General features: G+C 31.3%; 2 long non-coding RNA genes across 2 annotated transcripts; both read left to right on the top strand.

Annotated features, from left to right (window-relative positions):
• Window positions 1–542: 542 nt before the first annotated feature.
• LOC127707805 (uncharacterized) lies at window positions 543–17,109 on the top strand. The gene is made up of 3 exons (XR_007985019.1): window positions 543–633; window positions 1,245–1,391; window positions 16,961–17,109. It is a non-coding gene; the product is annotated as an uncharacterized LOC127707805 (long non-coding RNA).
• LOC127707795 (uncharacterized) lies at window positions 4,067–11,600 on the top strand. The gene is made up of 2 exons (XR_007985010.1): window positions 4,067–4,315; window positions 11,379–11,600. It is a non-coding gene; the product is annotated as an uncharacterized LOC127707795 (long non-coding RNA).
• Window positions 17,110–17,633: the final 524 nt, after the last annotated feature.

Here is a 17,633-nt window from a genome sequence, read left to right as displayed (position 1 = left end):
ATCATATTTGTTTTTCGTTTATTGTTTGTACATAAATCAGACCGTTTTGTTTTCTCGTTAGAATTGTTTTACGTTTGTCGTTTCGTGGCTTTTTATAGTTTACATTGAAGTATTGGTTTTGCTCGTAGTTGAAGAGCGTACGGTAATCTTGCATTTTTTTTTTATATATTTGGTCTCTGCTGGAATGTTGTCTCATTTGCAATCATACCACATCGTTTTGTTTTTAACTAGATGGAAGTAGTAAGTTACACTTAATCATTATCAATGCGGTATAGATGGTTCGTGAACATGGTTTCATTTGAGCTTTTCGTTTATGCGGCTAATTCCTTCAACCGGTTTAACACGCGGATTCTTTTGAGGAAAACATTTGTTTCGTTTGACGACAGAGCAAATACAAAAAAAAGTTCAATTGAAACGGACGTGAAGAGTAATTGTTAGTTGCATTGTTTTATTTCATTTTAAACGATATATATAGTATCTGTATCCGTTTATTTTCAGGAAATAATTATTTTTTTACAATTATTTCCTTTACCATTATACAATAAAAAAAAATGTGGGGTTTAGCTTTGAAAATTTTTATACTACTAAACGCTGATATTGTATCTGCCAAATACTTTCTCAATTCATCAAAAGGTTAGTATATTTTCTCTTCTACGATAATTCTAATGTATTGTATAATAGTCTATACTTAATCGATAATTGGGTTCTTGACCAAAAGTGGCAATTATTTTATGTTTATTCACGAAGACTTATACATGTGTCATTGTGTACAAACATATGGAATAAGGTTTGAAGAATATTTACCTTAATGTCAATCAAAAGACCAAAGAAATCATCCTCGTTCATTCATCTGTCTTTCGTCAATTGCGTAAAAGATTAAGTAAGCACTCATTTTGTCTATTCCGTTATCAGATGATTCGATTTGTTGGAAATGTGGTTTGGTGATTCTGATAGATATTTTTCTCTCGTAAATTACTTAGTTTTTAAAGATTTAAAGAATGATGTAGGACATTTGTATTCACAGAAGCGGTTTAAGAAGCCACATTTAATTTTTGAAGGTCGTAAGATCGTACGATGACCTATAATAGTTGTTTTCATGTACACCGTCGTCCTCTGGTCTCTGTTGGATAGTTGTCTTATTGGCAATCACACCACATCTCGTTTTTTGTATAAGTGTGCCGTATGTAATAGTCAAAATAAGCTTTGTATATGAATCGTACTTAATACATGATTCTTTTACACAGTAACATGGAAGGATGCACAGAAACTCTGCAATGTTTATTCTATCGGCAACATCATGCACACGAAGAGAGATTTAACTGAGTTACCCGAAATCTTTACCGCATGGACTTCGTCACGGAATCTAAAATCAGATTGGACATCTTTTTATGGTAATTTGACATTCTTTCATTAAAAAAAAATACACACATCAATAACTGTAGATATTTTATTAGAATTTTGTTACTGTATTAGTTCACTGATTGTAACTGAAGAAAACACTGTAAATTCAGAACACATTGCGTGCATTTATTATTGCGATTGATAATCAATGGACAATTATCCGAAATTGATTAAATAGTTATCTTAAAATTCAAAATACAAATTATACCAGATCTAATTGATGTGACACTAGTAATGTCACGTTTGTTCAATTATTACAATTTAGAGTCATATAAACAAAAATTAAATCTAATGTATACCAAACTTTTGTTTGTACGCCAAACGCGCGTTTCGTCTGCATAAGACTCGCCAGTTGAATGTCCAAATAAAATACGAAGTTGAGTAACTGTGAAAACTAAAAATTCCACGCAAATCGAATCGCCTGAAAATTTTTACTCTATGAGAATAACATCGCCATATTAACTAAAGTAAAGGATATGTCGTTCCGCTTCTCACAATTTTAGAAATTATTCAGAAACTAAAGTTTCACCTTATATGGATTTGTCATTTTTGTCCTTTTTTGATCATATATCTCTTCAGCTGTTTCTGTTTTTATATATGTACATCCTTGGCTTTCAAATATTCGTCTTTGATCATTCCTGATAACGGTTAATACAGAAAAATGCTTCGGACGCCTGAAATGAAAAAGGTGTATCTTCCTTTTTTTAAGGTATCAAGATTACCTTGAGATATTATGAATCAAGCAGTGAATGAAATCATTTATACAATTCGAAAATTTAAAACAAGCTTGCAAGAAGGCATGTATTTTAGTGCGAATGTTGAGGTATTTGGCATTTCTAAAGGCTTTTTAAAGTCAGTGACTATATATTTCATGACCATTTTTTGTTGAGCGTCTCTGTATTCAAGATCATCTCCAGTTTCTGGAAAATGTTTGAAAAAATAAGAGTTTTGAAATATGAATTCTAAATAATTCGAGTTCAATTTAAACAAATAAGACTCCAGTTGGAATTCTTGTTTAAGTATTAAAGAATATATTAACTCAACCCTGGAAGAATTATTCATATGAGAAACCATTCTTGAATATATAATGATCTTCTATGAACTGCAGCTGTTTTGTTATATTTTAATAGCAATCTGTCATTTGTAATTTGATCATATTTCAGATAATTTTAGACCTCAATCATCCAAGATAATTTTTAAAAACATATAAAATAAAATCCACTGAAGTTGAGAAGAATAAACCACAGTTACTTGTATTTAATGTCAATCTGTATAATATGGAGGACAATCGTTATCATTGATTACTAAACTGTTTCAAAACAAAATCTTTTCGTTTGATGTTTTAAATAGTTAAACTTCGCCACATACCATTAAACTTGGTGTACCGTTGCGTGCGTGATTTTTTTTTTACAATTCAGAGATTTAATTTTTCTATTCCATTTTTATTCTAAAAATTTCAAACTACAAATATACAATGTAAGTCATACAGGTGCAGAAAGACGGTCACAAAATTTCAAATGCATTTCAGTAGGAATCAGCTTTTTTCTAAATTCTCGTATTGAAAGCATGTTCATAGATATCTACAATAGCTTGTCTTAACAGTATCTTTTTTGAATGCAAAAACATCCTTTATAATTCAGAAAATTCTGAAATTACTTCCATATTTTGTCCATCAATCGTAAAGTTTATATAATGTTTTTTTTTATCTCTTTTACTAAGTATAACAACTAGTTTTATGAATCAAAAATACGAGATGTGGTATAAACGCCTGTAAACAAACTATTCAACAGATTTGTATCGATTTTCAACTTCCATAATCGCATAACTGTTCTTTTCTGTGTAGTCACTCTGAAGTTTCATTAAAATTGACTAGAATTGCCATTTTTTTTCCGAAGGTCGGTAGTTTTGTCCGGGCACACTGGCATTATCTACCAATAATAACTGACCGCCACGGAAAAGCAATTAATGCTGAAAGAAGCGTTAAACCACAAAAATGTATCAATCATTAAAAGCAGTATGTTATTTTTTTTCTCCAAAAAAGGGGATACAAATGATCACCTTGCTTAAACTCACTTTCTAAAAAGTTAAAATTAAACCCAGAGACTTCATTACATGTTCTTATACATGTCTTTATATTATGATACATAGTATAAACTACAGTAAAACATTTCACAATTATATTTATTTGTTCCAGGTTTAACCAAAGTGCTGATCGTCATACTGTGTCAAATGCGCTTTAAAAAATGTAGAAAACATTCAAACCTAAATAGAGCTAACGTATAACCAAAAATATTGTTTAAAATGTTTTTTACATAACCACATCCGTATCTGATAGAGAAGAAAGGATATAGGGGATCCTTGTTTTATAAAAAGACCATAAACCCACTTATTCATGGTATGGTATCAATATTTCTGACCTGACACTACGTACTTTTTATTGCTTAATTCTTTAGAATTTAATATGCAATGTTTCGGGTTCTTTCGGGAGTATTCCCAGGTAAACCCTCATCAGAGGCCGACCTTTAGCTATTTATTTCGTATCTAGTATCATAGATAGATGTGTGTCTGTTTCATAACAGTTTTTTTTATTTAATTTATTAACTACACGTGCATATAGGTCTACGTTGTAGCTAGTCTTTTTACAGACTAAAGAACTGACCAAGTAGATCAGCACCTTTGGTTAATTATTCATATATATAATGAAAAGACTTATTGTCTTTATTCTCGTAATCTAATCTATCATAAATCTACACGAGATCTAATAGTTAGTAGTTATCAGTGCTATACTGTTGAATTCACACTAGACTGCCGTGTATGTTTTAACACCTATTTGATAATATACCAATGTCTCCATGTTTAACAATTGAAGAGGTTTGTGTAGATACCATGTCGGGTCTATGCATGAATATAACAGGTACCATTCTGTTTTCCCTTGTACGTGATCTCTTGAAATAAATCGGCATCACGTCTTTTTACATCTGTTTCACAGTATAATGATTGTATAATAAAGCCTCCAGTGGTGGGGTATTGTGAATCAATGTCTTCGGCTTAATGATTAATTATCATGTTGCCAATATTCTTATTGTTTTTTAAACCAATATCTGGTTTGGATTTAGATAGTTTGTTTTTTTTGTTTTTTTAGTTTTTTTTTTTTTTTTTTTGTTTTTTTTTGGGGGGGGGGCAATCGGATCTTTCCGAATTATATACGAAGTTGCTGTCTGCATCTATGCTAACTCAGCCTAAGTGTATTTGTTAGGGAGGAATCCGCAAGACATTTACACTTTAGACCGTATATATACGTTTATCTTATAAGTACATGTTGCTATTGATTCTAAGAATTCTCGTACCTTCAGAAGGAATGAAAACAATGTACTATTTCAAATAGTTGTTCACTCTGTTCACCTTCTTCATTAAATATATTAAATCCATCAATTCTCATTCTTTAGTGGAATTTAATATTATTTTCGTAGGGTATTTCTCTGTTTTATGTCTATAATTATGGTTAAATATAGCAATATCAGATATTTCCAGGGAGGCAACTCTGCCCATTGAAACGCCAACGATCTGTTGCTAGTATAATAGTATTACTTTCGTTGTTCATTGACAATCATATTTATTTGTTATTAGTTTCCATGTAACCTTCAACGGCTTGACATAATAATTATTATCGATATTAGTTGCTTAACGTCCTGTTGCCAATATTTCATGTATGTTTAGGACTGTGATATAGTGATGACATAAGGTTGTTTGCTAGTATAATAGTATAACTTCCATAGTTCGTTGACAATCATATTAGTTGTAGTTAGTTTCCATGCTACCTTCTAAATTAACGATTTATGGTTTTTGGTTGCTTAGCATCCAGTGGCAAATATTTCATGTATGTCAAGGAATATGATATAGTGATGACATAAGGTTGTTTGCTAGTATAATAGTATAACTTCCATAGTTCATTGACAATCATATTAATTTGTAGTTAGTTTCCATGCTACCTTGTAAGGTTTGACATGATATAGCGATAAATTAAAGATTTTAAGCTGCTAAGCATCCAGTGGCAAATATTTCATGTATGTTTAGGACTATGATATAGTGATGACATAAGGTTGTTTGCTAGTATAATAGTATAACTTCCATAGTTCATTGACAATCATATTAGTTTGTAGTAAGTTTCCATGCTACCTTCTAAGGTTTGGCATGATACAGCGATAGATTAAAGATTGTTGGTTGCTTAGCCTCCAGTGGCAAATATTTCATGTATGTTTAGGACTATGATATAGTGATGACATAAGGTTGTTTGCTAGTATAATAGTATAACTTCCATAGTTCATTGACAATCATATTAGTTTGTAGTTAGTTTCCATGCTACCTTCTAAGGTTTGACACGATACAGCGATGAATTATTGATTGTGGTTACTTAAAGTCCAGTGACAAATATTTCATGTATGTTTTAGACGATGATATATATAGTGATAACATAAGGTTGTTTGCTAGTATAATAGTATAACTTCCATAGTTCATTGACAATCATATTAGTTTGTTGTCAGTTTTCATGATACCTTCTAAGGTTTGACATGATACAGCATCCAGTGGCAAATATACTATGTATGTTTAGGACTATGATATAGTGATGACATAAGGTTGCTTGCTAGTATAATAGTATAACTTCCATAGTTCATTGACAATCATATTAGTTTGTAGTTATTTCCATGCTTCCTTCTAAGGTTTGACATGATATAGCGATAAATTAACGATTGTTGGTTGCTTAGCATCCAGTGGCAAATATTTCATGTATGTTTAGGACTATGATATAATGATGACATAAGGTTGTTTGCTAGTATATTAGTATAACTTCCATAGATCATTGACAATCATATTAGTTTGTAGTTAGTTTTCATGATACCTTCTAAGGTTTGACATGATACAGCGATAAATTAAAGTTTGTTGGTTGCTTAGAATCCAGTGGCAAATATTTCATGTACGTTTAGAACTATGATACATATAGTGGTGAAACAAGGATGTTTGCTAGTATAATAGTATAACTTCCATAGTTCATTGACAATCATATTAGTTTGTAGTTAATTTTCATGCTACCTTCTAAGGTTTGACATGAAATAGTGATGAATTGAAGATTTGTTGGTTGCTTAGAATCCAGTGGCAAATATTTCATGTATGTTTAGAAATATGATACATATAGTGGTGGAACAAGGTTGTTTGCTAGTATAATAGTATAACTTCCATAGTTCATTGACAATCATATTATTGTAATTAGTTTCCATGCTACCTTCTAAAGTTTGACATGAAACAGCGATGAACTAAAGATTTGTTGGTTGCTAAGCATCCAGTGGCAAATATTTCATGTATGTTTAGGACTATGATATAGTGATGACATAAGGTTGTTTGCTAGTATAAAAGTATAACTTCCATAGTTCATTGACAATCATATCAGTTTGTAGTTAGTTTTCATGCTACCTTCTAAGGTTTGACATGATACAGCGATGAATTGAAGATTTGTTGGTTGCTTAGCATCCAGTGGCAAATATTTCATGTATGTTTAGGACTATGATATAGTGATGACATAAGGTTGTTTGCAAGTATAATAGTACAACTTCCATAGTTCATTGACAATCATATTAGTTTGTAGTAAGTTTCCATGCTACCTTCTAAGGTTTGGCATGATGCAGCGATAGATTAAAGATTGTTGGTTGCTTAGCCTCCAGTGGCAAATATTTCATGTATGTTTAGGACTATGATATAGTGATGACATAAGGTTGTTTGCTAGTATAATAGTATAACTTCCATAGTTCATTGACAATCATATTAGTTTGTAGTTAGTTTCCATGCTACCTTCTAAGGTTTGACACGATACAGCGATGAATTATTGATTGTGGTTACTTAAAGTCCAGTGACAAATATTTCATGTATGTTTTAGACGATGATATATATAGTGATAACATAAGGTTGTTTGCTAGTATAATAGTATAACTTCCATAGTTCATTGACAATCATATTAGTTTGTAGTTAGTTTCCATGCTTCCTTCTAAGGTTTGACATGATATAGCGATAAATTAACGATTGTTGGTTGCTTAGCATCCAGTGGCAAATATTTCATGTATGTTTAGGACTATGATATAGTGATGACATAAGGTTGTTTGCTAGTATATTAGTATAACTTCCATAGATCATTGACAATCATATTAGTTTGTAGTTAGTTTTCATGATACCTTCTAAGGTTTGACATGATACAGCGATAAATTAAAGTTTGTTGGTTGCTTAGAATCCAGTGGCAAATATTTCATGTACGTTTAGAACTATGATACATATAGTGGTGAAACAAGGATGTTTGCTAGTATAATAGTATAACTTCCATAGTTCATTGACAATCATATTAGTTTGTAGTTAATTTTCATGCTACCTTCTAAGGTTTGACATGAAATAGTGATGAATTGAAGATTTGTTGGTTGCTTAGAATCCAGTGGCAAATATTTCATGTATGTTTAGAAATATGATACATATAGTGGTGGAACAAGGTTGTTTGCTAGTATAATAGTATAACTTCCATAGTTCATTGACAATCATATTATTGTAATTAGTTTCCATGCTACCTTCTAAGGTTTGACATGAAACAGCGATGAACTAAAGATTTGTTGGTTGCTAAGCATCCAGTGGCAAATATTTCATGTATGTTTAGGACTATGATATAGTGATGACATAAGGTTGTTTGCTAGTATAAAAGTATAACTTCCATAGTTCATTGACAATCATATCAGTTTGTAGTTAGTTTTCATGCTACCTTCTAAGGTTTGACATGATACAGCGATGAATTGAAGATTTGTTGGTTGCTTAGCATCCAGTGGCAAATATTTCATGTATGTTTAGGACTATGATATAGTGATGACATAAGGTTGTTTGCTAGTATAATAGTACAACTTCCATAGTTCATTGACAATCATATTAGTTTGTAGTAAGTTTCCATGCTACCTTCTAAGGTTTGGCTTGATACAGCGATAGATTAAAGATTGTTGGTTGCTTAGCCTCCAGTGGCAAATATTTCATGTATGTTTAGGACTATGATATAGTGATGACATAAGGTTGTTTGCTAGTATAATAGTATAACTTCCATAGTTCATTGACAATCATATTAGTTTGTAGTTAGTTTTCATGCTTCCTTCTAAGGTTTGACACGATACAGCGATGAATTATTGATTGTGGTTACTTAAAGTCCAGTGACAAATATTTCATGTATGTTTTAGACGATGATATATATAGTGATAACATAAGGTTGTTTGCTAGTATAATAGTATAACTTCCATAGTTCATTGACAATCATATTAGTTTGTAGTCAGTTTTCATGATACCTTCTAAGGTTTGACATGATACAGCATCCAGTGGCAAATATACCATGTATGTTTAGGACTATGATATAGTGATGACATAAGGTTGCTTGCTAGTATAATAGTATAACTTCCATAGTTCATTGACAATCATATTAGTTTGTAGTTAGTTTCCATGCTACCTTCTAAGGTTTGACATGATATAGCGATAAATTAACCATTGTTGGTTGCTTAGCATCCAGTGGCAAATATTTCATGTATGTTTAGGACTATGATATAGTGATGACATAAGGTTGTTTGCTAGTATAATAGTATATCTTCCATAGATCATTGACAATCATATTAGTTTGTAGTTAGTTTTCATGATACCTTCTAAGGTTTGACATGATACAGCGATAAATTAAAGTTTGTTGGTTGCTTAGCATCCAGTGGCAAATATTTCATGTACGTTTAGAACTATGATACATATAGTGGTGAAACAAGGATGTTTGCTAGTATAATAGTATGACCTCCATAGTTCATTGACAATCATATTAGTTTGTAGTTAATTTTCATGCTACCTTCTAAGGTTTGACATGAAATAGTGATGAATTGAAGATTTGTTGGTTGCTTAGCATCCAGTGGCAAATATTTCATGTATGTTTAGAAATATGATACATATAGTGGTGGAACAAGGTTGTTTGCTAGTATAATAGTATAACTTCCATAGTTCATTGACAATCATATTATTGTAATTAGTTTCCATGCTACCTTCTAAGGTTTGACATGAAACAGCGATGAACTAAAGATTTGTTGGTTGCTAAGCATCTAGTGGCAAATATTTCATGTATGTTTAGGACTATGATATAGTGATGACATAAGGTTGTTTGCTAGTATAAAAGTATAACTTCCATAGTTCATTGACAATCATATTAGTTTGTAGTTAGTTTTTATGCTATCTTCTAAGGTTTGGCATGATACAGCGATGAATTAAAGATTTGTTGGTTGCTTAGCATCCAGTGGCAAATATTTCATGTATGTTTAGGACTATGAGATAGTGATGACATAAGGTTGTTTGCTAGTATAATAGTATTACTTCAATAGTTCATTGACAATCATATTAGTTTGTAGTTAGTTTCCATGCTACCTTCTGAGGTTTGACAGGATTCAGCGATGAATTAAAGATTTGTTGATGCTTAGCATCCAGTGGCAAATATTTCATGTATGTTTAGAACTATGATACATACAGTGGTGAAACAAGGTTGTTTGCTAGTATAATAGTATAACTTCCATAGTTCATTGACAATCATATTAGTTTGTAGTTAGTTTCCATGCTACCTTGTAAGGTTTGACACGATACAGCGATGAATTATTGATTGTGGTTACTTAAAGTCCAGTGACAAATATTACATGTATTTTTTAGACGATGATATATATAGTGATAACATAAGGTTGTTTGCTAGTTTAATAGTATAACTTCCCTTAGCTAGTTCATTTACAATCATATCAGTTTGTAAATTATTTTCCATGTTACCTTCTTAGGTTTAACTTAGTGATGAATTATTGATTGTTGATTGCTATACGTCCAATTGCAAATATTTCAAGTATGTTTAAGGACTATGTTGACATAAGGTTGTTTGCTAGTATAATAGTTTAACTTCCATGTTTCAGTCAAATATGATTCGGTATCATTTTCCAATATATATATATATATATATATATATATCAGTGTCTTGTATGTTATATGCATACATTTTGTTTCTGTATTATTTTATTTTATTTTTATTCATTACTTTATTGTTTCAGGTATATCTTTGTTTCATATGTAAATAGTGATAGCTATATAGTAGATCTATGTTATTTACATAATTAGTTACATGTATATTGTATAAGATGTACAGTGTTATATACATAAAGAAAGATGTACAGTATTACATGTATATACATATAGAATTGTATACTATTACATTGTACATATAGTATAGTGTCGTACGTAGTTTCTCGATCAGAAATACGTCGTACCATAGCATAAATAAGGATCAAAAATTCTATAATTAAATAGAACCTGATTCAACGGGTGAGATCACAACTAGTGAAATATTCACCGTATCAAATTGTTTTATAAAAAGACCATAACCCACTTATTCATGGTATGGTATCAATATTTCTGACCTGACACTACGTACTTTTTATTGCTTAATTCTTTAGAATTTAATATGCAATGTTTCGGGTTCTTTCGGGAGTATTCCCAGGTAAACCCTCATCAGAGGCCGACCTTTAGCTATTTATTTCGTATCTAGTATCATAGATAGATGTGTGTCTGTTTCATAACAGTTTTTTTTATTTAATTTATTAACTACACGTGCATATAGGTCTACGTTGTAGCTAGTCTTTTTACAGACTAAAGAAACTGACCAAGTAGATCAGCACCTTTGGTTAATTATTCATATATATAATGAAAAGACTTATTGTCTTTATTCTCGTAATCTAATCTATCATAAATCTACACGAGATCTAATAGTTAGTAGTTATCAGTGCTATACTGTTGAATTCACACTAGACTGCCGTGTATGTTTTAACACCTATTTGATAATATACCAATGTCTCCATGTTTAACAATTGAAGAGGTTTGTGTAGATACCATGTCAGGTCTATGCATGAATATAACAGGAACCATTCTGTTTTCCCTTGTACGTGATCTCTTGAAATAAATCGGCATCACGTCTTTTTACATCTGTTTCACAGTATAATGATTGTATACTAAAGCCTCCCGTGGTGGGGTATTGTGAATCAATGTCTTCGGCTTAATGATTAATTATCATGTTGCCAATATTCTTATTGTTTTTTAAACCAATATCTGGTTTGGATTTAGATAGTTTGTTTTTTTTTTTTTAGTTTTTTTGTTTTGTTTTTTATTTATTTTTTTTTTGGCAATCGGATCTTTCCGAATTATATACCAAATTTTGTAATTACCGTGTTAAGATATTCAAGATATTTCTGCCACTTGTTTTCTAATATTTGGTTTCTTTCGAAGTTGCTGTCTGTATCTATGCTAACTCAGCCTAAGTGTATTTGTTAGGTAGGAATTCGCAAGACATTTACACTTATGACCGTATTTATACGTTTATCTTATTAGTACATGTTGCTATTGATTCTAAGAATTCTCGTACCTTCAGAAGGAATGAAAACAATGTACTATTTCAAATAGTTGTTCACTTTGTTCACCTTCTTCATTAAATATATTAAATCCATCAATTCTCATTCTTTAGTGGAATTTAATATTATTTTCGTAGGGTATTTCTCTGTTTTATGTCTATAATTATGGTTAAATATAGCAAGATCAGATATTTCCAGGGAGGCAACTCTGCCCATTGAAACGCCAACGATCTGTTGCTAGTATAATAGTATTACTTTCGTTGTTCATTGACAATCATATGTATTTGTTATTAGTTTCCATGTAACCTTCAACGGCTTGACATAATAATTATTATCGATATTAGTTGCTTAACGTCCTGTTGCCAATATTTCATGTATGTTTAGGACTGTGATATAGTGATGACATAAGGTTGTTTGCTAGTATAATAGTATAACTTCCATAGTTCGTTGACAATCATATTAGTTGTAGTTAGTTTCCATGCTACCTTCTAAGGTTTGACATGATACAGCGATAAATTAACGATTTATGGTTTTTGGTTGCTTAGCATCCAGTGGCAAATATTTCATGTATGTTAAGGAATATGATATAGTGATGACATAAGGTTGTTTGCTAGTATAATAGTATAACTTCCATAGTTCGTTGACAATCATATTAGTTGTAGTTAGTTTCCATGCTACCTTCTAAGGTTTGACATGATACAGCGATAAATTAACGATTTATGGTTTTTGGTTGCTTAGCATCCAGTGGCAAATATTTCATGTATGTTGAGGAATATGATATAGTGATGACATAAGGTTGTTTGCTAGTATAATTGTATAACTTCCATAGTTCATTGACAATCATATTAATTTGTAGTTAGTTTCCATGCTACCTAGTAAGGTTTGACATGATATAGCGATAAATTAAAGATTTTAAGCTGCTAAGCATCCAGTGGCAAATATTTCATGTATGTTTAGGACTATGATATAGGGATGACATAAGGTTGTTTGCTAGTATAATAGTACAACTTCCATAGTTCATTGACAATCATATTAGTTTGTAGTAAGTTTCCATGCTACCTTCTAAGGTTTGGCATGATACAGCGATAGATTAAAGATTGTTGGTTGCTTAGCCTCCAGTGGCAAATATTTCATGTATGTTTAGGACTATGATATAGTGATGACATAAGGTTGTTTGCTAGTATAATAGTATAACTTCCATAGTTCATTGACAATCATATTAGTTTGTAGTTAGTTTCTATGCTACCTTCTAAGGTTTGACACGATACAGCGATGAATTATTGATTGTGGTTACTTAAAGTCCAGTGACAAATATTTCATGTATGTTTTAGACGATGATATATATAGTGATAACATAAGGTTGTTTGCTAGTATAATAGTATAACTTCCATAGTTCATTGACAATCATATTAGTTTGTAGTCAGTTTTCATGATACCTTCTAAGGTTTGACACGATACAGCATCCAGTGGCAAATATACCATGTATGTTTAGGACTATGATATAGTGATGACATAAGGTTGCTTGCTAGTATAATAGTATAACTTCCATAGTTCATTGACAATCATATTAGTTTGTAGTTAGCTTCCATGCTACCTTCTAAGGTTTGACATGATATAGCGATAAATTAACCATTGTTGGTTGCTTAGCATCCAGTGGCAAATATTTCATGTATGTTTAGGACTATGATATAGTGATGACATAAGGTTGTTTGCTAGTATAATAGTATAACTTCCATAGATCATTGACAATCATATTAGTTTGTAGTTAGTTTTCATGATACCTTCGAAGGTTTGACATGATACAGCGATAAATTAAAGTTTGTTGGTTGCTTAGCATCCAGTGGCAAATATTTCATGTATGTTTAGGACTATGATATAGTGATGACATAAGGTTGTTTGCTAGTATAATAGTATAACTTCCATAGATCATTGACAATCATATTAGTTTGTAGTTAGTTTTCATGATACCTTCTAAGGTTTGACATGATATAGCGATAAATTAACCATTGTTGGTTGCTTAGCATCCAGTGGCAAATATTTCATGTATGTTTAGGACGATGATATAGTGATGACATAAGGTTGTTTGCTAGTATAATAGTATAACTTCCATAGATCATTGACAATCATATTAGTTTGTAGTTAGTTTTCATGATACCTTCTAAGGTTTGACATGATACAGCGATAACTTAAAGTTTGTTGGTTGCTTAGCATCCAGTGGCAAATATTTCATGTACGTTTAGAACTATGATAAATATAGTGGGTTTATGGTCTTTTTTTATAAAACATATAAAACAAAAAAACAAAAAAAAACAAAAACAAAAAAATAATTTATCGCTATATCATGTCAAACCTTAATAGGTAGCATGGAAACTAACTACAAACCAATATGATTGTCAATGAACTATGGAAGTTATACTATTATACTAGCAAGCAACCTTATGTCATCACTATATCATAGTCCTAAACATACATGGTATATTTGCCACTGGATGCTGTATCATGTCAAACCTTAGAAGGTATCATGAAAACTGACTACAAACTAATATGATTGTCAATGAACTATGGAAGTTATACTATTATACTAGCAAACAACCTTATGTTATCACTATATATATCATCGTCTAAAACATACATGAAATATTTGTCACTGGACTTTAAGTAACCACAATCAATAATTCATCGCTGTATCGTGTCAAACCTTAGAAGGTAGCATGGAAACTTACTACAAACTAATATGATTGTCAATGAACTATGGAAGTTGTACTATTATACTAGCAAACAACCTTATGTCATCACTATATCATAGTCCTAAACATACATGAAATATTTGCCACTGGATGCTTAGCAGCTTAAAATCTTTAATTTATCGCTATATCATGTCAAACCTTACTAGGTAGCATGGAAACTAACTACAAATTAATATGATTGTCAATGAACTATGGAAGTTATACAATTATACTAGCAAACAACCTTATGTCATCACTATATCATATTCCTCAACATACATGAAATATTTGCCACTGGATGCTAAGCAACCAAAAACCATAAATCGTTAATTTATCGCTGTATCATGTCAAACCTTAGAAGGTAGCATGGAAACTAACTACAACTAATATGATTGTCAACGAACTATGGAAGTTATACTATTATACTAGCAAACAACCTTATGTCATCACTATATCACAGTCCTAAACATACATGAAATATTGGCAACAGGACGTTAAGCAACTAATATCGATAATAATTATTATGTCAAGCCGTTGAAGGTTACATGGAAACTAATAACAAATAAATATGATTGTCAATGAACAACGAAAGTAATACTATTATACTAGCAACAGATCGTTGGCGTTTCAATGGGCAGAGTTGCCTCCCTGGAAATATCTGATATTGCTATATTTAACCATAATTATAGACATAAAACAGAGAAATACCCTACGAAAATAAATTAAATTCCACTAGAGAATGAGAATTGATGGATTTAATATATTTAATGAAGAAGGTGAACAAAGTGAACAACTATTTGAAATAGTACATTGTTTTCATTCCTTCTGAAGGTACGAGAATTCTTAGAATCAATAGCAACATGTACTTATAAGATAAACGTATAAATACGGTCTTAAGTGTAAATGTCTTGCGGATTCCTCCCTAACAAATACACTTAGGCTGAGTTAGCATAGATGCAGACAGCAACTTCGAAAGAAACCAAATATTAGAAAACAAGTGGCAGAAATATCTTGAATATCTTAACACGGTAATAACAAAATTTGGTATATAATTCGGAAAGATCCGATTGCCAAAAAAAAAAAAAAAAAAAAAAAAAAAACAAACTATCTAAATCCAAACCAGATATTGGTTTAAAAAACAATAAGAATATTGGCAACATGATAATTAATCATTAAGCCGAAGACATTGATTCACAATACCCCACCACGAGAGGCTTTAGTATACAATCATTATACTGTGAAACAGATGTAAAAAGACGTGATGTCGATTTATTTCAAGAGATCACGTACAAGGGAAAACAGAATGGTTCCTGTTATATTCATGCATAGACCCGACATGGTATCTACACAAACCTCTTCAATTGTTAAACATGGAGACATTGGTATATTATCAAATAGGTGTTAAAACATACACGGCAGTCTAGTGTGAATTCAACAGTATAGCACTGATAACTACTAACTATTAGATCTCGTGTAGATTTATGATAGATTAGATTACGAGAATAAAGACAATAAGTCTTTTCATTATATATATGAATAATTAACCAAAGGTGCTGATCTACTTGGTCAGTTTCTTTAGTCTGTAAAAAGACTAGCTACAACGTAGACCTATATGCACGTGTAGTTAATAAATTAAATAAAAAAAACTGTTATGAAACAGACACACATCTATCTATGATACTAGATACGAAATAAATAGCTAAAGGTCGGCCTCTGATGAGGGTTTACCTGGGAATACTCCCGAAAGAACCCGAAACATTGCATATTAAATTCTAAAGAATTAAGCAATAAAAAGTACGTAGTGTCAGGTCAGAAATATTGATACCATACCATGAATTAGTGGGTTTATGGTCTTTTTATCAAACAACCAAAGTGCTGATCGTCATACTGTGTCAAATGCGCTTTAAAAAATGTAGAAAACATTCAAACCTAAATAGAGCTAACGTATAACCAAAAATATTGTTTAAAATTTTTTTTACATAACCACATCCGTATCTGATAGAGAAGAAAGGATATAGGGGATCCACTCATGACACAAAATCAGTACATGTACTGCAAAAACACAAAAAGGGAAGTGACAGCGCTTTTATTGCTGTTCTTCATCTCAAAGTCACAATGAGGTATTCAACACAAAGCTAAACATAATATTACAAGTCATAATTGTATCCACCACAAAATGTCGAATATATCATATCACATGTTTTGCTGATTATCATCTGTAAGCATTAAAATCCTTGTAGATTGTAATTTTTTTTTTACCGTAAACGCCTTCTTAAACTGAAAATTGATTTATTTATTTTTTAAACAACCTGTAAACCTTGCTACGTTTTACATTTGTACGTCACATGCATCTGTGTATTTATTTTTCAGGTTGCTTGGACGTATCAGTTAATATGGTTACAATTAACGATACAAAACGAACTTTAAACCAATATTTTCCAGACAGTACACACGCCGTTGAATCCGAAAGCGTATTCAAGTGTGCATATTTTTGTACCACAAAAGGCAATGTTTTCACGTTTTTTGTAAGTACACAGTACTGCTATTTAAATAATAGACATTGATAAGAATTATATACACAATATTATCCTGATATTTCATTTCTAAAGATTTTTTTAATCTATCTATTTCAAACATGAGTTGTGGTGTTTTGCACAGATATATCATGTTAAGGAGGGGTATTTGCGAAAAATACCAGTCGAGAGAATGTTAAATTTCGCGAGCCGTAAGGCGAGGGAAATTCATTCTCAAGACTGGTATTTTTCGCAAATACCCCTCAAGAACATGCTGATGTTCAGTAGTTGTCGTTTGTTGATTTGGTTCATAAGTGTTTCTCGTTTCTCGTTTTTTTATATAGACCGTTGGTTTTCCCGTTTGAATGGTTTTACACTAGTAATTTTTTGGGGCCCTTTATAGCTTACGGTTCGGTGTGAGCCAAGGCTCCGTGTTGAAGAGCGTACTGTGACCTATAATGGTTTACTTTTATAAATTTTTACTTGGATGGAGAGTTGTCTCATTGGCACTCATACCACATCTTCTTATA

This window comes from Mytilus californianus, unplaced genomic scaffold (genome assembly GCF_021869535.1).
Source record: "Mytilus californianus isolate M0D057914Y unplaced genomic scaffold, xbMytCali1.0.p SCAF_7, whole genome shotgun sequence".
Classification (NCBI taxonomy): domain Eukaryota; kingdom Metazoa; phylum Mollusca; class Bivalvia; order Mytilida; family Mytilidae; genus Mytilus; species Mytilus californianus.
This window is presented reverse-complemented; position numbering and strand designations above follow the sequence as displayed.